The 27796-nt window shown below is 48.8% G+C and overlaps 21 non-coding genes across 21 annotated transcripts; 17 read left to right on the top strand and 4 right to left on the bottom strand.

The window, feature by feature from the left end:
• Window positions 1-1656: 1656 nt before the first annotated feature.
• Window positions 1657-1738, top strand: trnal-aag (transfer RNA leucine (anticodon AAG)). The gene has a single exon. It is a non-coding gene; the product is annotated as a tRNA-Leu (tRNA).
• Window positions 1739-3456: 1718 nt separating this feature from the next.
• Window positions 3457-3538, top strand: trnal-aag (transfer RNA leucine (anticodon AAG)). The gene has a single exon. It is a non-coding gene; the product is annotated as a tRNA-Leu (tRNA).
• A 1717-nt stretch (window positions 3539-5255) lies between these two features.
• trnal-uag (transfer RNA leucine (anticodon UAG)) lies at window positions 5256-5337 on the top strand. The gene has a single exon. It is a non-coding gene; the product is annotated as a tRNA-Leu (tRNA).
• A 1147-nt stretch (window positions 5338-6484) lies between these two features.
• Window positions 6485-6566, top strand: trnal-uag (transfer RNA leucine (anticodon UAG)). The gene has a single exon. It is a non-coding gene; the product is annotated as a tRNA-Leu (tRNA).
• Window positions 6567-7713: 1147 nt separating this feature from the next.
• On the top strand, window positions 7714-7795 carry trnal-uag (transfer RNA leucine (anticodon UAG)). Its single transcript has one exon. It is a non-coding gene; the product is annotated as a tRNA-Leu (tRNA).
• Window positions 7796-8942: 1147 nt separating this feature from the next.
• Window positions 8943-9024, top strand: trnal-aag (transfer RNA leucine (anticodon AAG)). Its single transcript has one exon. It is a non-coding gene; the product is annotated as a tRNA-Leu (tRNA).
• A 1040-nt stretch (window positions 9025-10064) lies between these two features.
• On the bottom strand, window positions 10065-10146 carry trnas-gcu (transfer RNA serine (anticodon GCU)). Its single transcript has one exon. It is a non-coding gene; the product is annotated as a tRNA-Ser (tRNA).
• A 564-nt stretch (window positions 10147-10710) lies between these two features.
• Window positions 10711-10792, top strand: trnal-aag (transfer RNA leucine (anticodon AAG)). Its single transcript has one exon. It is a non-coding gene; the product is annotated as a tRNA-Leu (tRNA).
• A 1040-nt stretch (window positions 10793-11832) lies between these two features.
• On the bottom strand, window positions 11833-11914 carry trnas-gcu (transfer RNA serine (anticodon GCU)). The gene has a single exon. It is a non-coding gene; the product is annotated as a tRNA-Ser (tRNA).
• Window positions 11915-12510: 596 nt separating this feature from the next.
• On the top strand, window positions 12511-12592 carry trnal-aag (transfer RNA leucine (anticodon AAG)). The gene has a single exon. It is a non-coding gene; the product is annotated as a tRNA-Leu (tRNA).
• A 1718-nt stretch (window positions 12593-14310) lies between these two features.
• On the top strand, window positions 14311-14392 carry trnal-aag (transfer RNA leucine (anticodon AAG)). The gene has a single exon. It is a non-coding gene; the product is annotated as a tRNA-Leu (tRNA).
• Window positions 14393-16110: 1718 nt separating this feature from the next.
• On the top strand, window positions 16111-16192 carry trnal-aag (transfer RNA leucine (anticodon AAG)). Its single transcript has one exon. It is a non-coding gene; the product is annotated as a tRNA-Leu (tRNA).
• Window positions 16193-17339: 1147 nt separating this feature from the next.
• Window positions 17340-17421, top strand: trnal-uag (transfer RNA leucine (anticodon UAG)). The gene has a single exon. It is a non-coding gene; the product is annotated as a tRNA-Leu (tRNA).
• Window positions 17422-18567: 1146 nt separating this feature from the next.
• trnal-uag (transfer RNA leucine (anticodon UAG)) lies at window positions 18568-18649 on the top strand. The gene has a single exon. It is a non-coding gene; the product is annotated as a tRNA-Leu (tRNA).
• A 1147-nt stretch (window positions 18650-19796) lies between these two features.
• Window positions 19797-19878, top strand: trnal-uag (transfer RNA leucine (anticodon UAG)). Its single transcript has one exon. It is a non-coding gene; the product is annotated as a tRNA-Leu (tRNA).
• A 1139-nt stretch (window positions 19879-21017) lies between these two features.
• On the top strand, window positions 21018-21099 carry trnal-uag (transfer RNA leucine (anticodon UAG)). The gene has a single exon. It is a non-coding gene; the product is annotated as a tRNA-Leu (tRNA).
• Window positions 21100-22246: 1147 nt separating this feature from the next.
• trnal-uag (transfer RNA leucine (anticodon UAG)) lies at window positions 22247-22328 on the top strand. The gene has a single exon. It is a non-coding gene; the product is annotated as a tRNA-Leu (tRNA).
• Window positions 22329-23475: 1147 nt separating this feature from the next.
• trnal-uag (transfer RNA leucine (anticodon UAG)) lies at window positions 23476-23557 on the top strand. The gene has a single exon. It is a non-coding gene; the product is annotated as a tRNA-Leu (tRNA).
• A 1147-nt stretch (window positions 23558-24704) lies between these two features.
• Window positions 24705-24786, top strand: trnal-uag (transfer RNA leucine (anticodon UAG)). Its single transcript has one exon. It is a non-coding gene; the product is annotated as a tRNA-Leu (tRNA).
• Window positions 24787-25668: 882 nt separating this feature from the next.
• trnar-acg (transfer RNA arginine (anticodon ACG)) lies at window positions 25669-25741 on the bottom strand. The gene has a single exon. It is a non-coding gene; the product is annotated as a tRNA-Arg (tRNA).
• A 1515-nt stretch (window positions 25742-27256) lies between these two features.
• On the bottom strand, window positions 27257-27329 carry trnar-acg (transfer RNA arginine (anticodon ACG)). Its single transcript has one exon. It is a non-coding gene; the product is annotated as a tRNA-Arg (tRNA).
• Between the last annotated feature and the right edge of the window lie 467 nt (window positions 27330-27796).

Below are 27796 nucleotides of genomic sequence, written 5' to 3'. Positions count from 1 at the left end.
CTCCCAGGCGGCATCCAAATGAACCAAAAACACACAGTGGTCTGTATACAGTTGTGAATGTGGCCACACAGGATCTTAATGCAGTGTTTCGTAGATGCAGGGTCAAGACTGGGGTCGTGGATGGAAAAGCGGCGCACGCAACCTGGGAGCAGAAACACACAGACGCACACCTGACGTTCATTACTTATGGCCCAAGTACCCGAGGAACGCTTGGTGATGGAGTGCAGGTGGACCCAGGGGTGTTGTGCGGCGGTGATTCCCTCAAACGAAAACAAATGATAATAAGGCACACGTGCAAGCTTAATAATAACAGTTGGGAATAAGAAATGAGACAATGAGGTGAAAGCAAATCAAAACACAAAATAAAAGGCAATATAATGCCAACCATAATACACAACCATATTGAATAGAGAGAAGCGAATGATAAATGTAATATAAATGAGAGATTAGAAGAGCTCATTAACACCGTCCGAAACATGAACTTTACATTCCTGATGCTATCTGGGCTGTACGTGCACCTTCCCCAAGGGTGAGAGCTTTGCCTGTTGTTTTATGGAGGTGTAGATCTTAATGTCATTGCTTTCGTTTCATTCCATCTTCTAATTGCTCCAAGGTGTGGCTCTTTGGCTGCTGAAGTGCCCACCAGTAACTTGGGCTTTGCGGGGAATTGATTGAGGGTGGTGTGGTCACTTGAAATCTTGATAGTGGGGCCTTTTCTCATATACCTCGCCCCAGGACCAAAAATTCAGCGCTGGCATTTCAGCCACACCAGCCCCCACCCAAGACCCAAAGCAAGCAGACACGCCCTGCACCCTCGCAGGCCATCTCCCACCATGCACACCGCCACCCCGGATATTCCACTCGAGGGTAATGACAACATTTTGAGACAGGACGGAACAGGATTGCAACGTAATGGAAAGAGATGAACACTTTATTGAGGCAGCAATCATTGCTCTTCTGTAAAAGGCTGCCGTGATCCGAAGAGTATGGTATCCGAACCCACGCGTGCACAGCACAATGGATTAGCAGTCCATCGCCTTAACCACTCGGCCACCTCGTCTGCCGAGAGCGCTCCCCGTTGACATGCAAAGTACATGTCCAGAAAAGTAACGTGTGATATGGAACGACGAGGTGCAACTAGGCAAGCACCATGACTTTAATGGCTAAAGGAAGTTGGCAACGGTGGGATTCCAACCCACGCCTCCAAAGAGACTGGAGCTTAAATGAAGCGCCTTAGACCACTCGGCCACGTTACCACACCCACCACGATCTCTACGGTCACACCTGCATCAGTCATCTCACGTGGTGGACGCTTCTGCGTATCAACATTTTCAACAGCGCTGTTGACCTTTGCTGCTGTTGAAGATGCACCGAGTACATTTAGCATGAAAACATCCCAATCTGTACGGGCTCGAAAGGATTGTATTGTGACCCGCACATACTGCGCAGTGGACTCGTAGTCTGTTTGCACGCAGACACAAGACTTCACCTTAATCGACGTCTTTTGACGAAACTAGACTAAATGCATATGATTTGATCATTGAAATCATCATGACAATAACTTCATACATACATGCATGCGTGCATGCATGTATGCGTGCATGCATGCTTACATACATCCAGACATACAAAGCGGTAAGACAAGGTCCTTCCCCGGGTAGCGTGGCCGAGCGGTCTAAGGCGCTGGATTAAGGCTCCAGTCTCTTCGGAGGCGTGGGTTCAAATCCCACCGCTGCCAATAGCCGTGTTTTTGCCCGTCTTCAACGACCAGGTTGACGACGTTGCTTGGTTTCAGCAAGACTCCCAGGCGGCATCCAAATGAACCAAAAACACACAGTGGTCTGTATACAGTTGTGAATGTGGCCACACAGGATCTTAATGCAGTGTTTCGTAGATGCAGGGTCAAGACTGGGGTCGTGGATGGAAAAGCGGCGCACGCAACCTGGGAGCAGAAACACACAGACGCACACCTGACGTTCATTACTTATGGCCCAAGTACCCGAGGAACGCTTGGTGATGGAGTGCAGGTGGACCCAGGGGTGTTGTGCGGCGCTGATTCCCTCAAACGAAAACAAATGATAATAAGGCACACGTGCAAGCTTAATAATAACAGTTGGGAATAAGAAATGAGACAATGAGGTGAAAGCAAATCAAAACACAAAATAAAAGGCAATATAATGCCAACCATAATACACAACCATATTGAATAGAGAGAAGCGAATGATAAATGTAATATAAATGAGAGATTAGAAGAGCACATTAACACCGTCCGAAACATGAACTTTACATTCCTGATGCTATCTGGGCTGTACGTGCACCTTCCCCAAGGGTGAGAGCTTTGCCTCTTGTTTTATGGAGGTGTAGATCTTAATGTCATTGCTTTCGTTTCATTCCATCTTCTAATTGCTCCAAGGTGTGGCTCTTTGGCTGCTGAAGTGCCCACCAGTAACTTGGGCTTTGCGGGGAATTGATTGAGGGTGGTGTGGTCACTTGAAATCTTGATAGTGGGGCCTTTTCTCATATACCTCGCCCCAGGACCAAAAATTCAGCGCTGGCATTTCAGCCACACCAGCCCCCACCCAAGACCCAAAGCAAGCAGACACGCCCTGCACCCTCGCAGGCCATCTCCCACCATGCACACCGCCACCCCGGATATTCCACTCGAGGGTAATGACAACATTTTGAGACAGGACGGAACAGGATTGCAACGTAATGGAAAGAGATGAACACTTTATTGAGGCAGCAATCATTGCTCTTCTGTAAAAGGCTGCCGTGATCCGAAGAGTATGGTATCCGAACCCACGCGTGCACAGCACAATGGATTAGCAGTCCATCGCCTTAACCACTCGGCCACCTCGTCTGCCGAGAGCGCTCCCCGTTGACATGCAAAGTACATGTCCAGAAAAGTAACGTGTGAAATGGAACGACGAGGTGCAACTAGGCAAGCACCATGACTTTAATGGCTAAAGGAAGTTGGCAACGGTGGGATTCCAACCCACGCCTCCAAAGAGACTGGAGCTTAAATGAAGCGCCTTAGACCACTCGGCCACGTTACCACACCCACCACGATGTCTACGGTCACACCTGCATCAGTCATCTCACGTGGTGGACGCTTCTGCGTATCAACATTTTCAACAGCGCTGTTGACCTTTGCTGCTGTTGAAGATGCACCGAGTACATTTAGCATGAAAACATCCCAATCTGTACGGGCTCGAAAGGATTGTATTGTGACCCGCACATACTGCGCAGTGGACTCGTAGTCTGTTTGCACGCAGACACAAGACTTCACCTTAATCGACGTCTTTTGACGAAACTAGATTAAATGCATAGGATTTGATCATTGAAATCATCATGACAATAACTTCATACATACATGCATGCGTGCATGCATGTATGCGTGCATGCATGCATACATACATTGAGACATACAAAGCGGTAAGACAAGGCCCATTTCCGGGTAGCGTGGCCGAGCGGTCTAAGGCGCTGGATTAAGGCTCCAGTCTCTTCGGAGGCGTGGGTTCAAATCCCACCGCTGCCAATAGCCGTGTTTTTGCCCGTCTTCAACGACCAGGTTGACGACGTTGCTTGGTTTCAGCAAGACTCCCAGGCGGCATCCAAATGAACCAAAAACACACAGTGGTCTGTATACAGTTGTGAATGTGGCCACACAGGATCTTAATGCAGTGTTTCGTAGATGCAGGGTCAAGACTGGGGTCGTGGATGGAAAAGCGGCGCACGCAACCTGGGAGCAGAAACACACAGACGCACACCTGACGTTCATTACTTATGGCCCAAGTACCCGAGGAACGCTTGGTGATGGAGTGCAGGTGGACCCAGGGGTGTTGTGCGGCGCTGATTCCCTCAAACGAAAACAAATGATAATAAGGCACACGTGCAAGCTTATTAATAACAGTTGGGAATAAGAAATGAGACAATGAGGTGAAAGCAAATCAAAACACAAAATAAAAGGCAATATAATGCCAACCATAATACACAACCATATTGAATAGAGAGAAGCGAATGATAAATGTAATATAAATGAGAGATTAGAAGAGCTCATTAACACCGTCCGAAACATGAACTTTACATTCCTGATGCTATCTGGGCTGTACGTGCACCTTCCCCAAGGGTGAGAGCTTTGCCTCTTGTTTTATGGAGGTGTAGATCTTAATGTCATTGCTTTCGTTTCATTCCATCTTCTAATTGCTCCAAGGTGTGTTCTTTGGCTGCTGAAGTGTCCACCAGTAACTTGGGCTTTGCGGGGAATTGATTGAGGGTGGTGTGGTCACTTGAAATCTTGATAGTGGGGCCTTTTCTCATATACCTCGCCCCAGGACCAAAAATTCAGCGCTGGCATTTCAGCCACACCAGCCCCCACCCAAGACCCAAAGCAAGCAGACACGCCCTGCACCCTCGCAGGCCATCTCCCACCATGCACACCGCCACCCCGGATATTCCACTCTAGGGTAATGACAACATTTTGAGACAGGACGGAACAGGATTGCAACGTAATGGAAAGAGATGAACACTTTATTGAGGCAGCAATCATTGCTCTTCTGTAAAAGGCTGCCGTGATCCGAAGAGTATGGTATCCAAACCCACGCGTGCACAGCACAATGGATTAGCAGTCCATCGCCTTAACCACTCGGCCACCTCGTCTGCCGAGAGCGCTCCCCGTTGACATGCAAAGTACATGTCCAGAAAAGTAACGTGTGAAATGGAACGACGAGGTGCAACTAGGAAAGCACCATGACTTTAATGGCTAAAGGAAGTTGGCAACGGTGGGATTCCAACCCACGCCTCCAAAGAGACTGGAGCTTAAATGAAGCGCCTTAGACCACTCGGCCACGTTACCACACCCGCCACGACGGCTACGGTCACACCTGCATCAGTCATCTCACGTGGTGGACGCTTCTGCGTATCAACATTTTCAACAGCGCTGTTGACCTTTGCTGCTGTTGAAGATGCACCGAGTACATTTAGCATGAAAACATCCCAATCTGTACGGGCTCGAAAGGATTGTATTGTGACCCGCACATACTGCGCAGTGGACTCGTAGTCTGTTTGCACGCAGACACAAGACTTCACCTTAATCGACGTCTTTTGACGAAACTAGATTAAATGCATAGGATTTGATCATTGAAATCATCATGACAATAACTTCATACATACATGCATGCGTGCATGCATGTATGCGTGCATGCATGCTTACATACATCCAGACATACAAAGCGGTAAGACAAGGTCCTTCCCCGGGTAGCGTGGCCGAGCGGTCTAAGGCGCTGGATTTAGGCTCCAGTCTCTTCGGAGGCGTGGGTTCAAATCCCACCGCTGCCAATAGCCATGTTTTTGCCCGTCTTCAACGACCAGGTTGACGACGTTGCTTGGTTTCAGCAAGACTCCCATTGCTTTCGTTTCATTCCATCTTCTAATTGCTCCAAGGTGTGTTCTTTGGCTGCTGAAGTGCCCACCAGTAACTTGGGCTTTGCGGGGAATTGATTGAGGGTGGTGTGGTTACTTGAAATCTTGATAGTGGGGCCTTTTCTCATATACCTCGCCCCAGGACCAAAAATTCAGCGCTGGCATTTCAGCCACACCAGCCCCCACCCAAGACCCAAAGCAAGCAGACACGCCCTGCACCCTCGCAGGCCATCTCCCACCATGCACACCGCCACCCCGGATATTCCACTCTAGGGTAATGACAACATTTTGAGACAGGACGGAACAGGATTGCAACGTAATGGAAAGAGATGAACACTTTATTGAGGCAGCAATCATTGCTCTTCTGTAAAAGGCTGCCGTGATCCGAAGAGTATGGTATCCAAACCCACGCGTGCACAGCACAATGGATTAGCAGTCCATCGCCTTAACCACTCGGCCACCTCGTCTGCCGAGAGCGCTCCCCGTTGACATGCAAAGTACATGTCCAGAAAAGTAACGTGTGAAATGGAACGACGAGGTGCAACTAGGAAAGCACCATGACTTTAATGGCTAAAGGAAGTTGGCAACGGTGGGATTCCAACCCACGCCTCCAAAGAGACTGGAGCTTAAATGAAGCGCCTTAGACCACTCGGCCACGTTACCACACCCGCCACGACGGCTACGGTCACACCTGCATCAGTCATCTCACGTGGTGGACGCTTCTGCGTATCAACATTTTCAACAGCGCTGTTGACCTTTGCTGCTGTTGAAGATGCACCGAGTACATTTAGCATGAAAACATCCCAATCTGTACGGGCTCGAAAGGATTGTATTGTGACCCGCACATACTGCGCAGTGGACTCGTATTCTGTTTGCACGCAGACACAAGACTTCACCTTAATCGACGTCTTTTGACGAAACTAGATTAAATGCATAGGATTTGATCATTGAAATCATCATGACAATAACTTCATACATACATGCATGCGTGCATGCATGTATGCGTGCATGCATGCTTACATACATCCAGACATACAAAGCGGTAAGACAAGGTCCTTCCCCGGGTAGCGTGGCCGAGTGGTCTAAGGCGCTGGATTTAGGCTCCAGTCTCTTCGGAGGCGTGGGTTCAAATCCCACCGCTGCCAATAGCCATGTTTTTGCCCGTCTTCAACGACCAGGTTGACGACGTTGCTTGGTTTCAGCAAGACTCCCATTGCTTTCGTTTCATTCCATCTTCTAATTGCTCCAAGGTGTGTTCTTTGGCTGCTGAAGTGCCCACCAGTAACTTGGGCTTTGCGGGGAATTGATTGAGGGTGGTGTGGTTACTTGAAATCTTGATAGTGGGGCCTTTTCTCATATACCTCGCCCCAGGACCAAAAATTCAGCGCTGGCATTTCAGCCACACCAGCCCCCACCCAAGACCCAAAGCAAGCAGACACGCCCTGCACCCTCGCAGGCCATCTCCCACCATGCACACCGCCACCCCGGATATTCCACTCTAGGGTAATGACAACATTTTGAGACAGGACGGAACAGGATTGCAACGTAATGGAAAGAGATGAACACTTTATTGAGGCAGCAATCATTGCTCTTCTGTAAAAGGCTGCCGTGATCCGAAGAGTATGGTATCCAAACCCACGCGTGCACAGCACAATGGATTAGCAGTCCATCGCCTTAACCACTCGGCCACCTCGTCTGCCGAGAGCGCTCCCCGTTGACATGCAAAGTACATGTCCAGAAAAGTAACGTGTGAAATGGAACGACGAGGTGCAACTAGGAAAGCACCATGACTTTAATGGCTAAAGGAAGTTGGCAACGGTGGGATTCCAACCCACGCCTCCAAAGAGACTGGAGCTTAAATGAAGCGCCTTAGACCACTCGGCCACGTTACCACACCCGCCACGACGGCTACGGTCACACCTGCATCAGTCATCTCACGTGGTGGACGCTTCTGCGTATCAACATTTTCAACAGCGCTGTTGACCTTTGCTGCTGTTGAAGATGCACCGAGTACATTTAGCATGAAAACATCCCAATCTGTACGGGCTCGAAAGGATTGTATTGTGACCCGCACATACTGCGCAGTGGACTTGTATTCTGTTTGCACGCAGACACAAGACTTCACCTTAATCGACGTCTTTTGACGAAACTAGATTAAATGCATAGGATTTGATCATTGAAATCATCATGACAATAACTTCATACATACATGCATGCGTGCATGCATGTATGCGTGCATGCATGCTTACATACATCCAGACATACAAAGCGGTAAGACAAGGTCCTTCCCAGGGTAGCGTGGCCGAGCGGTCTAAGGCGCTGGATTTAGGCTCCAGTCTCTTCGGAGGCGTGGGTTCAAATCCCACCGCTGCCAATAGCCATGTTTTTGCCCGTCTTCAACGACCAGGTTGACGACGTTGCTTGGTTTCAGCAAGACTCCCATTGCTTTCGTTTCATTCCATCTTCTAATTGCTCCAAGGTGTGTTCTTTGGCTGCTGAAGTGCCCACCAGTAACTTGGGCTTTGCGGGGAATTGATTGAGGGTGGTGTGGTTACTTGAAATCTTGATAGTGGGGCCTTTTCTCATATACCTCGCCCCAGGACCAAAAATTCAGCGCTGGCATTTCAGCCACACCAGCCCCCACCCAAGACCCAAAGCAAGCAGACACGCCCTGCACCCTCGCAGGCCATCTCCCACCATGCACACCGCCACCCCGGATATTCCACTCTAGGGTAATGACAACATTTTGAGACAGGACGGAACAGGATTGCAACGTAATGGAAAGAGATGAACACTTTATTGAGGCAGCAATCATTGCTCTTCTGTAAAAGGCTGCCGTGATCCGAAGAGTATGGTATCCAAACCCACGCGTGCACAGCACAATGGATTAGCAGTCCATCGCCTTAACCACTCGGCCACCTCGTCTGCCGAGAGCGCTCCCTGTTGACATGCAAAGTACATGTCCAGAAAAGTAACGTGTGAAATGGAACGAAGAGGTGCAACTAGGAAAGCACCATGACTTTAATGGCTAAAGGAAGTTGGCAACGGTGGGATTCCAACCCACGCCTCCAAAGAGACTGGAGCTTAAATGAAGCGCCTTAGACCACTCGGCCACGTTACCACACCCACCACGATCTCTACGGTCACACCTGCATCAGTCATCTCACGTGGTGGACGCTTCTGCGTATCAACATTTTCAACAGCGCTGTTGACCTTTGCTGCTGTTGAAGATGCACCGAGTACATTTAGCATGAAAACATCCCAATCTGTACGGGCTCGAAAGGATTGTATTGTGACCCGCACATACTGCGCAGTGGACTCGTAGTCTGTTTGCACGCAGACACAAGACTTCACCTTAATCGACGTCTTTTGACGAAACTAGACTAAATGCATAGGATTTGATCATTGAAATCATCATGACAATAACTTCATACATACATGCATGCGTGCATGCATGTATGCGTGCATGCATGCTTACATACATCCAGACATACAAAGCGGTAAGACAAGGTCCTTCCCCGGGTAGCGTGGCCGAGCGGTCTAAGGCGCTGGATTAAGGCTCCAGTCTCTTCGGAGGCGTGGGTTCAAATCCCACCGCTGCCAATAGCCGTGTTTTTGCCCGTCTTCAACGACCAGGTTGACGACGTTGCTTGGTTTCAGCAAGACTCCCAGGCGGCATCCAAATGAACCAAAAACACACAGTGGTCTGTATACAGTTGTGAATGTGGCCACACAGGATCTTAATGCAGTGTTTCGTAGATGCAGGGTCAAGACTGGGGTCGTGGATGGAAAAGCGGCGCACGCAACCTGGGAGCAGAAACACACAGACGCACACCTGACGTTCATTACTTATGGCCCAAGTACCCGAGGAACGCTTGGTGATGGAGTGCAGGTGGACCCAGGGGTGTTGTGCGGCGCTGATTCCCTCAAACGAAAACAAATGATAATAAGGCACACGTGCAAGCTTAATAATAACAGTTGGGAATAAGAAATGAGACAATGAGGTGAAAGCAAATCAAAACACAAAATAAAAGGCAATATAATGCCAACCATAATACACAACCATATTGAATAGAGAGAAGCGAATGATAAATGTAATATAAATGAGAGATTAGAAGAGCTCATTAACACCGTCCGAAACATGAACTTTACATTCCTGATGCTATCTGGGCTGTACGTGCACCTTCCCCAAGGGTGAGAGCTTTGCCTCTTGTTTTATGGAGGTGTAGATCTTAATGTCATTGCTTTCGTTTCATTCCATCTTCTAATTGCTCCAAGGTGTGGCTCTTTGGCTGCTGAAGTGCCCACCAGTAACTTGGGCTTTGCGGGGAATTGATTGAGGGTGGTGTGGTCACTTGAAATCTTGATAGTGGGGCCTTTTCTCATATACCTCGCCCCAGGACCAAAAATTCAGCGCTGGCATTTCAGCCACACCAGCCCCCACCCAAGACCCAAAGCAAGCAGACACGCCCTGCACCCTCGCAGGCCATCTCCCACCATGCACACCGCCACCCCGGATATTCCACTCGAGGGTAATGACAACATTTTGAGACAGGACGGAACAGGATTGCAACGTAATGGAAAGAGATGAACACTTTATTGAGGCAGCAATCATTGCTCTTCTGTAAAAGGCTGCCGTGATCCGAAGAGGATGGTATCCGAACCCACGCGTGCACAGCACAATGGATTAGCAGTCCATCGCCTTAACCACTCGGCCACCTCGTCTGCCGAGAGTGCTCCCCGTTGACATGCAAAGTACATGTCCAGAAAAGTAACGTGTGAAATGGAACGACGAGGTGCAACTAGGAAAGCACCATGACTTTAATGGCTAAAAGAAGTTGGCAACGGTGGGATTCCAACCCACGCCTCCAAAGAGACTGGAGCTTAAATGAAGCGCCTTAGACCACTCGGCCACGTTACCACACCCACAACGACGTCTACGGTCACACCTGCATCAGTCATCTCACGTGGTGGACGCTTCTGGGTATCAACATTTTCAACAGCGCTGTTGACCTTTGCAGCTGTTGAAGATGCACCGAGTACATTTAGCATGAAAACATCCCAATCTGTACGGGCTCGAAAGGATTGTATTGTGACCCGCACATACTGCGCAGTGGACTCGTAGTTTGTTTGCACGCAGACACAAGACTTCACCTTAATCGACGTCTTTTGACGAAACTAGATTAAATGCATAGGATTTGATCATTGAAATCATCATGACAATAACTTAATACATACATGCTTACATACATCCAGACATACAAAGCGGTAAGACAAGGTCCTTCCCCGGGTAGTGTGGCCGAGCGGTCTAAGGCGCTGGATTAAGGCTCCAGTCTCTTCGGAGGCGTGGGTTCAAATCCCACCGCTGCCAATAGCCGTGTTTTTGCCCGTCTTCAACGACCAGGTTGACGACGTTGCTTGGTTTCAGCAAGACTCCCAGGCGGCATCCAAATGAACCAAAAACACACAGTGGTCTGTATACAGTTGTGAATGTGGCCACACAGGATCTTAATGCAGTGTTTCGTAGATGCAGGGTCAAGACTGGGGTCGTGGATGGAAAAGCGGCGCACGCAACCTGGGAGCAGAAACACACAGACGCACACCTGACGTTCATTACTTATGGCCCAAGTACCCGAGGAACGCTTGGTGATGGAGTGCAGGTGGACCCAGGGGTGTTGTGCGGCGCTGATTCCCTCAAACGAAAACAAATGATAATAAGGCACACGTGCAAGCTTAATAATAACAGTTGGGAATAAGATATGAGACAATGAGGTGAAAGCAAATCAAAACACAAAATAAAAGGCAATATAATGCCAACCATAATACACAACCATATTGAATAGAGAGAAGCGAATGATAAATGTAATATAAATGAGAGATTAGAAGAGCTCATTAACACCGTCCGAAACATGAACTTTACATTCCTGATGCTATCTGGGCTGTACGTGCACCTTCCCCAAGGGTGAGAGCTTTGCCTGTTGTTTTATGGAGGTGTAGATCTTAATGTCATTGCTTTCGTTTCATTCCATCTTCTAATTGCTCCAAGGTGTGGCTCTTTGGCTGCTGAAGTGCCCACCAGTAACTTGGGCTTTGCGGGGAATTGATTGAGGGTGGTGTGGTCACTTGAAATCTTGATAGTGGGGCCTTTTCTCATATACCTCGCCCCAGGACCAAAAATTCAGCGCTGGCATTTCAGCCACACCAGCCCCCACCCAAGACCCAAAGCAAGCAGACACGCCCTGCACCCTCGCAGGCCATCTCCCACCATGCACACCGCCACCCCGGATATTCCACTCGAGGGTAATGACAACATTTTGAGACAGGACGGAACAGGATTGCAACGTAATGGAAAGAGATGAACACTTTATTGAGGCAGCAATCATTGCTCTTCTGTAAAAGGCTGCCGTGATCCGAAGAGGATGGTATCCGAACCCACGCGTGCACAGCACAATGGATTAGCAGTCCATCGCCTTAACCACTCGGCCACCTCGTCTGCCGAGAGCGCTCCCCGTTGACATGCAAAGTACATGTCCAGAAAAGTAACGTGTGATATGGAACGACGAGGTGCAACTAGGCAAGCACCATGACTTTAATGGCTAAAGGAAGTTGGCAACGGTGGGATTCCAACCCACGCCTCCAAAGAGACTGGAGCTTAAATGAAGCGCCTAAGACCACTCGGCCACGTTACCACACCCACCACGATCTCTACGGTCACACCTGCATCAGTCATCTCACGTGGTGGACGCTTCTGCGTATCAACATTTTCAACAGCGCTGTTGACCTTTGCTGCTGTTGAAGATGCACCGAGTACATTTAGCATGAAAACATCCCAATCTGTACGGGCTCGAAAGGATTGTATTGTGACCCGCACATACTGCGCAGTGGACTCGTAGTCTGTTTGCACGCAGACACAAGACTTCACCTTAATCGACGTCTTTTGACGAAACTAGATTAAATGCATAGGATTTGATCATTGAAATCATCATGACAATAACTTTATACATACATGAATGCGTGCATGCATGTATGCGTGCATGCATGCTTACATACATCCAGACATACAAAGCGGTAAGACAGGGCCCTTCCCCGGGTAGCGTGGCCGAGCGGTCTAAGGCGCTGGATTAAGGCTCCAGTCTCTTCGGAGGCGTGGGTTCAAATCCCACCGCTGCCAATAGCCGTGTTTTTGCCCGTCTTCAACGACCAGGTTGACGACGTTGCTTGGTTTCAGCAAGACTCCCAGGCGGCATCCAAATGAACCAAAAACACACAGTGGTCTGTATACAGTTGTGAATGTGGCCACACAGGATCTTAATGCAGTGTTTCGTAGATGCAGGGTCAAGACTGGGGTCGTGGATGGAAAAGCGGCGCACGCAACCTGGGAGCAGAAACACACAGACGCACACCTGATGTTCATTACTTATGGCCCAAGTACCCGAGGAACGCTTGGTGATGGAGTGCAGGTGGACCCAGGGGTGTTGTGCGGCGCTGATTCCCTCAAACGAAAACAAATGATAATAAGGCACACGTGCAAGCTTAATAATAACAGTTGGGAATAAGAAATGAGACAATGAGGTGAAAGCAAATCAAAACACAAAATAAAAGGCAATATAATGCCAACCATAATACACAACCATATTGAATAGAGAGAAGCGAATGATAAATGTAATATAAATGAGAGATTAGAAGAGCTCATTAACACCGTCCGAAACATGAACTTTACATTCCTGATGCTATCTGGGCTGTACGTGCACCTTCCCCAAGGGTGAGAGCTTTGCCTCTTGTTTTATGGAGGTGTAGATCTTAATGTCATTGCTTTCGTTTCATTCCATCTTCTAATTGCTCCAAGGTGTGGCTCTTTGGCTGCTGAAGTGCCCACCAGTAACTTGGGCTTTGCGGGGAATTGATTGAGGGTGGTGTGGTCACTTGAAATCTTGATAGTGGGGCCTTTTCTCATATACCTCGCCCCAGGACCAAAAATTCAGCGCTGGCATTTCAGCCACACCAGCCCCCACCCAAGACCCAAAGCAAGCAGACACGCCCTGCACCCTCGCAGGCCATCTCCCACCATGCACACCGCCACCCCGGATATTCCACTCGAGGGTAATGACAACATTTTGAGACAGGACGGAACAGGATTGCAACGTAATGGAAAGAGATGAACACTTTATTGAGGCAGCAATCATTGCTCTTCTGTAAAAGGCTGCCGTGATCCGAAGAGTATGGTATCCGAACCCACGCGTGCACAGCACAATGGATTAGCAGTCCATCGCCTTAACCACTCGGCCACCTCGTCTGCCGAGAGCGCTCCCCGTTGACATGCAAAGTACATGTCCAGAAAAGTAACGTGTGATATGGAACGACGAGGTGCAACTAGGCAAGCACCATGACTTTAATGGCTAAAGGAAGTTGGCAACGGTGGGATTCCAACCCACGCCTCCAAAGAGACTGGAGCTTAAATGAAGCGCCTAAGACCACTCGGCCACGTTACCACACCCACCACGATCTCTACGGTCACACCTGCATCAGTCATCTCACGTGGTGGACGCTTCTGGGTATCAACATTTTCAACAGCGCTGTTGACCTTTGCTGCTGTTGAAGATGCACCGAGTACATTTAGCATGAAAACATCCCAATCTGTACGGGCTCGAAAGGATTGTATTGTGACCCGCACATACTGCGCAGTGGACTCGTAGTCTGTTTGCACGCAGACACAAGACTTCACCTTAATCGACGTCTTTTGACGAAACTAGATTAAATGCATAGGATTTGATCATTGAAATCATCATGACAATAACTTCATACATACATGAATGCGTGCATGCATGTATGCGTGCATGCATGCTTACATACATCCAGACATACAAAGCGGTAAGACAGGGCCCTTCCCCGGGTAGCGTGGCCGAGCGGTCTAAGGCGCTGGATTAAGGCTCCAGTCTCTTCGGAGGCGTGGGTTCAAATCCCACCGCTGCCAATAGCCGTGTTTTTGCCCGTCTTCAACGACCAGGTTGACGACGTTGCTTGGTTTCAGCAAGACTCCCAGGCGGCATCCAAATGAACCAAAAACACACAGTGGTCTGTATACAGTTGTGAATGTGGCCACACAGGATCTTAATGCAGTGTTTCGTAGATGCAGGGTCAAGACTGGGGTCGTGGATGGAAAAGCGGCGCACGCAACCTGGGAGCAGAAACACACAGACGCACACCTGACGTTCATTACTTATGGCCCAAGTACCCGAGGAACGCTTGGTGATGGAGTGCAGGTGGACCCAGGGGTGTTGTGCGGCGGTGATTCCCTCAAACGAAAACAAATGATAATAAGGCACACGTGCAAGCTTAATAATAACAGTTGGGAATAAGAAATGAGACAATGAGGTGAAAGCAAATCAAAACACAAAATAAAAGGCAATATAATGCCAACCATAATACACAACCATATTGAATAGAGAGAAGCGAATGATAAATGTAATATAAATGAGAGATTAGAAGAGCTCATTAACACCGTCCGAAACATGAACTTTACATTCCTGATGCTATCTGGGCTGTACGTGCACCTTCCCCAAGGGTGAGAGCTTTGCCTCTTGTTTTATGGAGGTGTAGATCTTAATGTCATTGCTTTCGTTTCATTCCATCTTCTAATTGCTCCAAGGTGTGGCTCTTTGGCTGCTGAAGTGCCCACCAGTAACTTGGGCTTTGCGGGGAATTGATTGAGGGTGGTGTGGTCACTTGAAATCTTGATAGTGGGGCCTTTTCTCATATACCTCGCCCCAGGACCAAAAATTCAGCGCTGGCATTTCAGCCACACCAGCCCCCACCCAAGACCCAAAGCAAGCAGACACGCCCTGCACCCTCGCAGGCCATCTCCCACCATGCACACCGCCACCCCGGATATTCCACTCGAGGGTAATGACAACATTTTGAGACAGGACGGAACAGGATTGCAACGTAATGGAAAGAGATGAACACTTTATTGAGGCAGCAATCATTGCTCTTCTGTAAAAGGCTGCCGTGATCCGAAGAGTATGGTATCCGAACCCACGCGTGCACAGCACAATTGATTAGCAGTCCATCGCCTTAACCACTCGGCCACCTCGTCTGCCGAGAGCGCTCCCCGTTGACATGCAAAGTACATGTCCAGAAAAGTAACGTGTGATATGGAACGACGAGGTGCAACTAGGCAAGCACCATGACTTTAATGGCTAAAGGAAGTTGGCAACGGTGGGATTCCAACCCACGCCTCCAAAGAGACTGGAGCTTAAATGAAGCGCCTTAGACCACTCGGCCACGTTACCACACCCACCACGATCTCTACGGTCACACCTGCATCAGTCATCTCACGTGGTGGACGCTTCTGGGTATCAACATTTTCAACAGCGCTGTTGACCTTTGCTGCTGTTGAAGATGCACCGAGTACATTTAGCATGAAAACATCCCAATCTGTACGGGCTCGAAAGGATTGTATTGTGACCCGCACATACTGCGCAGTGGACTCGTAGTCTGTTTGCACGCAGACACAAGACTTCACCTTAATCGACGTCTTTTGACGAAACTAGACTAAATGCATAGGATTTGATCATTGAAATCATCATGACAATAACTTCATACATACATGCATGCGTGCATGCATGTATGCGTGCATGCATGCTTACATACATCCAGACATACAAAGCGGTAAGACAAGGTCCTTCCCCGGGTAGCGTGGCCGAGCGGTCTAAGGCGCTGGATTAAGGCTCCAGTCTCTTCGGAGGCGTGGGTTCAAATCCCACCGCTGCCAATAGCCGTGTTTTTGCCCGTCTTCAACGACCAGGTTGACGACGTTGCTTGGTTTCAGCAAGACTCCCATTGCTTTCGTTTCATTCCATCTTCTAATTGCTCCAAGGTGTGTTCTTTGGCTGCTGAAGTGCCCACCAGTAACTTGGGCTTTGCGGGGAATTGATTGAGGGTGGTGTGGTTACTTGAAATCTTGATAGTGGGGCCTTTTCTCATATACCTCGCCCCAGGACCAAAAATTCAGCGCTGGCATTTCAGCCACACCAGCCCCCACCCAAGACCCAAAGCAAGCAGACACGCCCTGCACCCTCGCAGGCCATCTCCCACCATGCACACCGCCACCCCGGATATTCCACTCTAGGGTAATGACAACATTTTGAGACAGGACGGAACAGGATTGCAACGTAATGGAAAGAGATGAACACTTTATTGAGGCAGCAATCATTGCTCTTCTGTAAAAGGCTGCCGTGATCCGAAGAGTATGGTATCCAAACCCACGCGTGCACAGCACAATGGATTAGCAGTCCATCGCCTTAACCACTCGGCCACCTCGTCTGCCGAGAGCGCTCCCCGTTGACATGCAAAGTACATGTCCAGAAAAGTAACGTGTGAAATGGAACGACGAGGTGCAACTAGGAAAGCACCATGACTTTAATGGCTAAAGGAAGTTGGCAACGGTGGGATTCCAACCCACGCCTCCAAAGAGACTGGAGCTTAAATGAAGCGCCTTAGACCACTCGGCCACGTTACCACACCCGCCACGACGGCTACGGTCACACCTGCATCAGTCATCTCACGTGGTGGACGCTTCTGCGTATCAACATTTTCAACAGCGCTGTTGACCTTTGCTGCTGTTGAAGATGCACCGAGTACATTTAGCATGAAAACATCCCAATCTGTACGGGCTCGAAAGGATTGTATTGTGACCCGCACATACTGCGCAGTGGACTCGTATTCTGTTTGCACGCAGACACAAGACTTCACCTTAATCGACGTCTTTTGACGAAACTAGATTAAATGCATAGGATTTGATCATTGAAATCATCATGACAATAACTTCATACATACATGCATGCGTGCATGCATGTATGCGTGCATGCATGCTTACATACATCCAGACATACAAAGCGGTAAGACAAGGTCCTTCCCCGGGTAGCGTGGCCGAGCGGTCTAAGGCGCTGGATTTAGGCTCCAGTCTCTTCGGAGGCGTGGGTTCAAATCCCACCGCTGCCAATAGCCATGTTTTTGCCCGTCTTCAACGACCAGGTTGACGACGTTGCTTGGTTTCAGCAAGACTCCCATTGCTTTCGTTTCATTCCATCTTCTAATTGCTCCAAGGTGTGTTCTTTGGCTGCTGAAGTGCCCACCAGTAACTTGGGCTTTGCGGGGAATTGATTGAGGGTGGTGTGGTTACTTGAAATCTTGATAGTGGGGCCTTTTCTCATATACCTCGCCCCAGGACCAAAAATTCAGCGCTGGCATTTCAGCCACACCAGCCCCCACCCAAGACCCAAAGCAAGCAGACACGCCCTGCACCCTCGCAGGCCATCTCCCACCATGCACACCGCCACCCCGGATATTCCACTCTAGGGTAATGACAACATTTTGAGACAGGACGGAACAGGATTGCAACGTAATGGAAAGAGATGAACACTTTATTGAGGCAGCAATCATTGCTCTTCTGTAAAAGGCTGCCGTGATCCGAAGAGTATGGTATCCAAACCCACGCGTGCACAGCACAATGGATTAGCAGTCCATCGCCTTAACCACTCGGCCACCTCGTCTGCCGAGAGCGCTCCCCGTTGACATGCAAAGTACATGTCCAGAAAAGTAACGTGTGAAATGGAACGACGAGGTGCAACTAGGAAAGCACCATGACTTTAATGGCTAAAGGAAGTTGGCAACGGTGGGATTCCAACCCACGCCTCCAAAGAGACTGGAGCTTAAATGAAGCGCCTTAGACCACTCGGCCACGTTACCACACCCGCCACGACGGCTACGGTCACACCTGCATCAGTCATCTCACGTGGTGGACGCTTCTGCGTATCAACATTTTCAACAGCGCTGTTGACCTTTGCTGCTGTTGAAGATGCACCGAGTACATTTAGCATGAAAACATCCCAATCTGTACGGGCTCGAAAGGATTGTATTGTGACCCGCACATACTGCGCAGTGGACTCGTATTCTGTTTGCACGCAGACACAAGACTTCACCTTAATCGACGTCTTTTGACGAAACTAGATTAAATGCATAGGATTTGATCATTGAAATCATCATGACAATAACTTCATACATACATGCATGCGTGCATGCATGTATGCGTGCATGCATGCTTACATACATCCAGACATACAAAGCGGTAAGTCAAGGTCAATGCCGGGTAGCGTGGCCGAGCGGTCTAAGGCGCTGGATTTAGGCTCCAGTCTCTTCGGAGGCGTGGGTTCAAATCCCACCGCTGCCAATAGCCATGTTTTTGCCCGTCTTCAACGACCAGGTTGACGACGTTGCTTGGTTTCAGCAAGACTCCCATTGCTTTCGTTTCATTCCATCTTCTAATTGCTCCAAGGTGTGTTCTTTGGCTGCTGAAGTGCCCACCAGTAACTTGGGCTTTGCGGGGAATTGATTGAGGGTGGTGTGGTTACTTGAAATCTTGATAGTGGGGCCTTTTCTCATATACCTCGCCCCAGGACCAAAAATTCAGCGCTGGCATTTCAGCCACACCAGCCCCCACCCAAGACCCAAAGCAAGCAGACACGCCCTGCACCCTCGCAGGCCATCTCCCACCATGCACACCGCCACCCCGGATATTCCACTCTAGGGTAATGACAACATTTTGAGACAGGACGGAACAGGATTGCAACGTAATGGAAAGAGATGAACACTTTATTGAGGCAGCAATCATTGCTCTTCTGTAAAAGGCTGCCGTGATCCGAAGAGTATGGTATCCAAACCCACGCGTGCACAGCACAATGGATTAGCAGTCCATCGCCTTAACCACTCGGCCACCTCGTCTGCCGAGAGCGCTCCCCGTTGACATGCAAAGTACATGTCCAGAAAAGTAACGTGTGAAATGGAACGACGAGGTGCAACTCGGAAAGCACCATGACTTTAATGGCTAAAGGAAGTTGGCAACGGTGGGATTCCAAACCACGCCTCCAAAGAGACTGGAGCTTAAATGAAGCGCCTTAGACCACTCGGCCACGTTACCACACCCGCCACGATGGCTACGGTCACACCTGCATCAGTCATCTCACGTGGTGGACGCTTCTGCGTATCAACATTTTCAACAGCGCTGTTGACCTTTGCTGCTGTTGAAGATGCACCGAGTACATTTAGCATGAAAACCTCCCAATCTGTACGGGCTCGAAAGGATTGTATTGTGACCCGCACATACTGCGCAGTGGACTCGTAGTCTGTTTGCACGCAGACACAAGACTTCACCTTAATCGACGTCTTTTGACGAAACTAGATTAAATGCATAGGATTTGATCATTGAAATCATCATGACAATAACTTCATACATACATGCATGCGTGCATGCATGTATGCGTGCATGCATGCTTACATACATCCAGACATACAAAGCGGTAAGTCAAGGTCAACCCCTGGGTAGCGTGGCCGAGCGGTCTAAGGCGCTGGATTTAGGCTCCAGTCTCTTTGGAGGCGTGGGTTCAAATCCCACTGCTGCCAATAGCCATGTTTTTGCCCGTCTTCAACGACCAGGTTGACGACGTTGCTTGGTTTCAGCAAGACTCCCATTGCTTTCGTTTCATTCCATCTTCTAATTGCTCCAAGGTGTGTTCTTTGGCTGCTGAAGTGCCCACCAGTAACTTGGGCTTTGCGGGGAATTGATTGAGGGTGGTGTGGTTACTTGAAATCTTGATAGTGGGGCCTTTTCTCATATACCTCGCCCCAGGACCAAAAATTCAGCGCTGGCATTTCAGCCACACCAGCCCCCACCCAAGACCCAAAGCAAGCAGACACGCCCTGCACCCTCGCAGGCCATCTCCCACCATGCACACCGCCACCCCGGATATTCCACTCTAGGGTAATGACAACATTTTGAGACAGGACGGAACAGGATTGCAACGTAATGGAAAGAGATGAACACTTTATTGAGGCAGCAATCATTGCTCTTCTGTAAAAGGCTGCCGTGATCCGAAGAGTATGGTATCCAAACCCACGCGTGCACAGCACAATGGATTAGCAGTCCATCGCCTTAACCACTCGGCCACCTCGTCTGCCGAGAGCGCTCCCTGTTGACATGCAAAGTACATGTCCAGAAAAGTAACGTGTGAAATGGAACGACGAGGTGCAACTAGGAAAGCACCATGACTTTAATGGCTAAAGGAAGTTGGCAACGGTGGGATTCCAACCCACGCCTCCAAAGAGACTGGAGCTTAAATGAAGCGCCTTAGACCACTCGGCCACGTTACCACACCCGCCACGATGGCTACGGTCACACCTGCATCAGTCATCTCACGTGGTGGACGCTTCTGCGTATCAACATTTTCAACAGCGCTGTTGACCTTTGCTGCTGTTGAAGATGCACCGAGTACATTTAGCATGAAAACATCCCAATCTGTACGGGCTCGAAAGGATTGTATTGTGACCCGCACATACTGCGCAGTGGACTCGTAGTCTGTTTGCACGCAGACACAAGACTTCACCTTAATCGACGTCTTTTGACGAAACTAGATTAAATGCATAGGATTTGATCATTGAAATCATCATGACAATAACTTCATACATACATGCATGCGTGCATGCGTGCATGCATGCTTACATACATCCAGACATACAAAGCGGTAAGACAAGATCCTTCCCTGGGTAGCGTGGCCGAGCGGTCTAAGGCGCTGGATTTAGGCTCCAGTCTCTTCGGAGGTGTGGGTTCAAATCCCACCGCTGCCAATAGCCATGTTTTTGCCCGTCTTCAACGACCAGGTTGACGACGTTGCTTGGTTTCAGCAAGACTCCCATTGCTTTCGTTTCATTCCATCTTCTAATTGCTCCAAGGTGTGTTCTTTGGCTGCTGAAGTGCCCACCAGTAACTTGGGCTTTGTGGGGAATTGATTGAGGGTGGTGTGGTTACTTGAAATCTTGATAGTGGGGCCTTTTCTCATATACCTCGCCCCAGGACCAAAAATTCAGCGCTGGCATTTCAGCCACACCAGCCCCCACCCAAGACCCAAAGCAAGCAGACACGCCCTGCACCCTCGCAGGCCATCTCCCACCATGCACACCGCCACCCCGGATATTCCACTCTAGGGTAATGACAACATTTTGAGACAGGACGGAACAGGATTGCAACGTAATGGAAAGAGATGAACACTTTATTGAGGCAGCAATCATTGCTCTTCTGTAAAAGGCTGCCGTGATCCGAAGAGTATGGTATCCAAACCCACGCGTGCACAGCACAATGGATTAGCAGTCCATCGCCTTAACCACTCGGCCACCTCGTCTGCCGAGAGCGCTCCCCGTTGACATGCAAAGTACATGTCCAGAAAAGTAACGTGTGAAATGGAACGAAGAGGTGCAACTAGGAAAGCACCATGACTTTAATGGCTAAAGGAAGTTGGCAACGGTGGGATTCCAACCCACGCCTCCAAAGAGACTGGAGCTTAAATGAAGCGCCTTAGACCACTCGGCCACGTTACCACACCCACCACGATGGCTACGGTCACACCTGCATCAGTCATCTCACGTGGTGGACGCTTCTGCGTATCAACATTTTCAACAGCGCTGTTGACCTTTGCTGCTGTTGAAGATGCACCGAGTACATTTAGCATGAAAACATCCCAATCTGTACGGGCTCGAAAGGATTGTATTGTGACCCGCACATACTGCGCAGTGCACTCGTAGTCTGTTTGCACGCAGACACAAGACTTCACCTTAATCGACGTCTTTTGACGAAACTAGATTAAATGCATAGGATTTGATCATTGAAATCATCATGACAATAACTTCATACATACATGCATGCGTGCATGCATGTATGCGTGCATGCATGCTTACATACATCCAGACATACAAAGCGGTAAGACAAGGTCCTTCCCCGGGTAGCGTGGCCGAGCGGTCTAAGGCGCTGGATTTAGGCTCCAGTCTCTTCGGAGGCGTGGGTTCAAATCCCACCGCTGCCAATAGCCATGTTTTTGCCCGTCTTCAACGACCAGGTTGACGACGTTGCTTGGTTTCAGCAAGACTCCCATTGCTTTCGTTTCATTCCATCTTCTAATTGCTCCAAGGTGTGTTCTTTGGCTGCTGAAGTGCCCACCAGTAACTTGGGCTTTGTGGGGAATTGATTGAGGGTGGTGTGGTTACTTGAAATCTTGATAGTGGGGCCTTTTCTCATATACCTCGCCCCAGGACCAAAAATTCAGCGCTGGCATTTCAGCCACACCAGCCCCCACCCAAGACCCAAAGCAAGCAGACACGCCCTGCACCCTCGCAGGCCATCTCCCACCATGCACACCGCCACCCCGGATATTCCACTCTAGGGTAATGACAACATTTTGAGACAGGACGGAACAGGATTGCAACGTAATGGAAAGAGATGAACACTTTATTGAGGCAGCAATCATTGCTCTTCTGTAAAAGGCTGCCGTGATCCGAAGAGTATGGTATCCAAACCCACGCGTGCACAGCACAATGGATTAGCAGTCCATCGCCTTAACCACTCGGCCACCTCGTCTGCCGAGAGCGCTCCCCGTTGACATGCAAAGTACATGTCCAGAAAAGTAACGTGTGAAATGGAACGAAGAGGTGCAACTAGGAAAGCACCATGACTTTAATGGCTAAAGGAAGTTGGCAACGGTGGGATTCCAACCCACGCCTCCAAAGAGACTGGAGTTTAAATGAAGCGCCTTAGACCACTCGGCCACGTTACCACACCCGCCACGATGGCTACGGTCACACCTGCATCAGTCATCTCACGTGGTGGACGCTTCTGCGTATCAACATTTTCAACAGCGCTGTTGACCTTTGCTGCTGTTGAAGATGCACCGAGTACATTTAGCATGAAAACATCCCAATCTGTACGGGCTCGAAAGGATTGTATTGTGACCCGCACATACTGCGCAGTGGACTCGTAGTCTGTTTGCACGCAGACACAAGACTTCACCTTAATCGACGTCTTTTGACGAAACTAGATTAAATGCATAGGATTTGATCATTGAAATCATCATGACAATAACATCATACATACATGCATGCGTGCATGCATGTATGCGTGCATGCATGCTTACATACATCCAGACATACAAAGCGGTAAGACAAGGTCCTTCCCTGGGTAGCGTGGCCGAGCGGTCTAAGGCGCTGGATTTAGGCTCCAGTCTCTTCGGAGGCGTGGGTTCAAATCCCACCGCTGCCAATAGCCATGTTTTTGCCCGTCTTCAACGACCAGGTTGACGACGTTGCTTGGTTTCAGCAAGACTCCCATTGCTTTCGTTTCATTCCATCTTCTAATTGCTCCAAGGTGTGTTCTTTGGCTGCTGAAGTGCCCACCAGTAACTTGGGCTTTGTGGGGAATTGATTGAGGGTGGTGTGGTTACTTGAAATCTTGATAGTGGGGCCTTTTCTCATATACCTCGCCCCAGGACCAAAAATTCAGCGCTGGCATTTCAGCCACACCAGCCCCCACCCAAGACCCAAAGCAAGCAGACACGCCCTGCACCCTCGCAGGCTATCTCCCACCATGCACACCGCCACCCCGGATATTCCACTCTAGGGTAATGACAACATTTTGAGACAGGACGGAACAGGATTGCAACGTAATGGAAAGAGATGAACACTTTATTGAGGCAGCAATCATTGCTCTTCTGTAAAAGGCTGCCGTGATCCGAAGAGTATGGTATCCAAACCCACGCGTGCACAGCACAATGGATTAGCAGTCCATCGCCTTAACCACTCGGCCACCTCGTCTGCCGAGAGCGCTCCCCGTTGACATGCAAAGTACATGTCCAGAAAAGTAACGTGTGAAATGGAACGAAGAGGTGCAACTAGGAAAGCACCATGACTTTAATGGCTAAAGGAAGTTGGCAACGGTGGGATTCCAACCCACGCCTCCAAAGAGACTGGAGCTTAAATGAAGCGCCTTAGACCACTCGGCCACGTTACCACACCCGCCACGATGGCTACGGTCACACCTGCATCAGTCATCTCACGTGGTGGACGCTTCTGCGTATCAACATTTTCAACAGCGCTGTTGACCTTTGCTGCTGTTGAAGATGCACCGAGTACATTTAGCATGAAAACATCCCAATCTGTACGGGCTCGAAAGGATTGTATTGTGACCCGCACATACTGCGCAGTGGACTCGTAGTCTGTTTGCACGCAGACACAAGACTTCACCTTAATCGACGTCTTTTGACGAAACTAGATTAAATGCATAGGATTTGATCATTGAAATCATCATGACAATAACTTCATACATACATGCATGCGTGCATGCATGTATGCGTGCATGCATGCTTACATACATCCAGACATACAAAGCGGTAAGACAAGGTCCTTCCCCGGGTAGCGTGGCCGAGCGGTCTAAGGCGCTGGATTTAGGCTCCAGTCTCTTCGGAGGCGTGGGTTCAAATCCCACCGCTGCCAATAGCCATGTTTTTGCCCGTCTTCAACGACCAGGTTGACGACGTTGCTTGGTTTCAGCAAGACTCCCATTGCTTTCGTTTCATTCCATCTTCTAATTGCTCCAAGGTGTGGCTCTTTGGCTGCTGAAGTGCCCACCAGTAACTTGGGCTTTGTGGGGAATTGATTGAGGGTGGTGTGGTCACTTGAAATCTTGATAGTGGGGCCTTTTCTCATATACCTTGCCCCAGGACCAAAAATTCAGCGCTGGCATTTCAGCCACACCAGCCCCCACCCAAGACCCAAAGCAAGCAGACATTCTTCAGCCCGCAGAACAGCCCTGCTGAGATCCTCACAAGCATACGAGGTGTCGTCATTTTTCAAAGTTCCTTGCTCAAGAGTTGTAAGCGTACCAGGGATTGCACACACCGTGCTCTGCTACAGGGTACAGAGCCCAAACCACTACTCCACACTGTATTCAAAAGTGATTATCTGTTCAAATGAATGTAGTTTTGTGGAAGTGTCTTATTGTAACAGAGTCTTATTATGAAAGAATTGAGATTAAACGGATTAAGCAACATGTCAGGATATTGGGTGTCAAAAACACATTAACAGTGTCGACAAGGTGTGATACAAGTGCGCATTTCTGTTGACTACGGTTCAGGTGAGAGGCAGCAGTCGGGTACAGGTTGAATTGAATGAGCAGATGGAGCCATGAACACATTGAATGTATGTTGCACCTCAGTCACACTGGTGCAATGGTTTGATAATCATCATGGAATGAGATTGGAGTGTGGTAGCGGTGACTTTGATGGTCCTCCCATGCCTGGTCCGGCACACTATGATGTAGTGCTGCTGGTCGCCAGATATGAGAAGAAAACAGCGAGAGTTGGTTGTAGATGCTGTCGAGCCAGGTAGGAGTCGAACCTACAGTCTTCTGACTCGTAGTCAGACGCGTTATCCATTGCGCCACTGGCCCCACGTTTGGACGCACTCAAGCAATCCGATGGAAACTGCTTCTTCTGTCCTGGAACAGGGTATCAGTGCACCCAAAGGGATGCAAAGTTCAGAGCGAACCTACAGCCGGCGCTGCACAGGGCGGTGCTGCCACAGGAAGCAGCGGGGAATTAGCTCAGATGGTAGAGCGCTCGCTTAGCATGCGAGAGGTGGCGGGACCGATGCCCGCATTCTCCAGAGCTCCTTCATCTGCTACCAGACCCGTCTTCAGCCCGCAGGACAGCCCTGCTGAGATCCTCACAAGCATACGAGGGGTCGTCATTTCTCACTTCTTGATCACAACCACCATACCATTCGTAAATATATCCACCCCAATGTATTCACAACAAGAACAATACAGTGTATTCTGTTTTGAACAAACAGATGTATTTAGACTTCATCTAATATTCTGTATCAGTTCATATTACTACGCTCTATGCTATAAAATATTACATTTTTACATAGATCTAAGAAAAAACGTATGTCCGTATGTAATACCAATTTTATGTTCACATTTCCCTCTGTGCATTTACAGTTCTTCGTTGACATTTTTTCTTCTTTCCTATTTATATTTCCTCCTCTGCATTTCGTCTATTCTGTAAATAGATACATATAGAGAAAAACACCACCTCACCTTTTCAACTCACGTTTTCTTTCATAGTATGGCTTTGCTTGTTGTAGTGATGAGAAGGGCCAGAATGCATTGTACATTCATTTGTGCGACTTGTATGAAGGATAATCCAAGGCAGAATTAAAAATAAATGCAGAGAGAAGATAATAATAAATACATGAATTATACATGTTGAACATAGAAATAAATCAATGGAGATTCATATCAACGTATTTTTAATTCGATTTCTTAGCAGACACCAAAGCCAGGGTGACTTACAGATGTTAAAGAGATATTACCACATTTTGTTTTCCTTACACTTAACCCATTGGCATGGGTGGGCATTAACTGGTGCAATCTAGCTAAAGTCCCTTGCTCAAGAGTAGTAAGTGTACCAGAGATTGCACACACCGTGCTGTGCTACAGGGTACAGAGCCCAAACCACTACTCCACACTGTATTCAAAAGTGATTGTCTATTCAAATGAATGTAGTGTTGTGGAAGTGTCTTATTGTAACAGAGTCTTATTATGAAAGAATTGAGATTAAACGGATTAAGCAACATGTCAGGTTATTGGGTGTCAATGACACATTAACAGTGTCGACAAGGTGTGATACAAGTGCGCATTTCTGTTGACTACGGTTCAGGTGAGAGGCAGCAGTCGGGTACAGGTTGAATTGAATGAGCAGATGGAGCCATGAACACATTGAATGTATGTTGCACCTCAGTCACACTGGTGCAATGGTTTGATAATCATCATGGAATGAGATTGGAGTGTGGTAGCGGTGACTTTGATGGTCCTCCCATGCCTGGTCCGGCACACTATGATGTAGTGCTGCTGGTCGCCAGATATGAGAAGAAAACAGCGAGAGTTGGGTGTAGATGCTGTCGAGCCAGGTAGGAGTCGAACCTACAGTCTTCTGATTCGTAGTCAAACGCGTTATCCATTGCGCCACTGGCCCCACGTTTGGACGCACTCAAACAATCCGATGGAAACAGCTTCTTCTGTCCTGGAACAGGGTATCAGTGCAGCCAAAGGGATGCAAAGTTCAGAGCGAACCTGCAGCCGGCGCTGCACAGGGCGGTGCTGCCACAGGAAGCAGCGGGGAATTAGCTCAGATGGTAGAGCGCTCGCTTAGCATGCGAGAGGTGGCGGGACCGATGCCCGCATTCTCCAGAGCTCCTTCATCTGCTACCAGACCCGTCTTCAGCCCGCAGGACAGCCCTGCTGAGATCCTCACAGGCATACGAGGGGTCGTCATTTTTCACTTCTTTATCACAACCACCATAACATTCGTAAATATATCCACCCCAATGTATTCACAACAAGAACAATACAGTGTATTCTGTTTTGAACAAACAGATGTATTTAGACTTCTTCAAATATTCTGTATCAGTTCATATTACGTCGCTCTATGCTATAAAATAT

The sequence above is a fragment of the Amia ocellicauda genome, chromosome 14 (assembly GCF_036373705.1).
Source record: "Amia ocellicauda isolate fAmiCal2 chromosome 14, fAmiCal2.hap1, whole genome shotgun sequence".
NCBI classification, from domain to species: Eukaryota; Metazoa; Chordata; class Actinopteri; order Amiiformes; family Amiidae; genus Amia; species Amia ocellicauda.
This window is presented reverse-complemented; position numbering and strand designations above follow the sequence as displayed.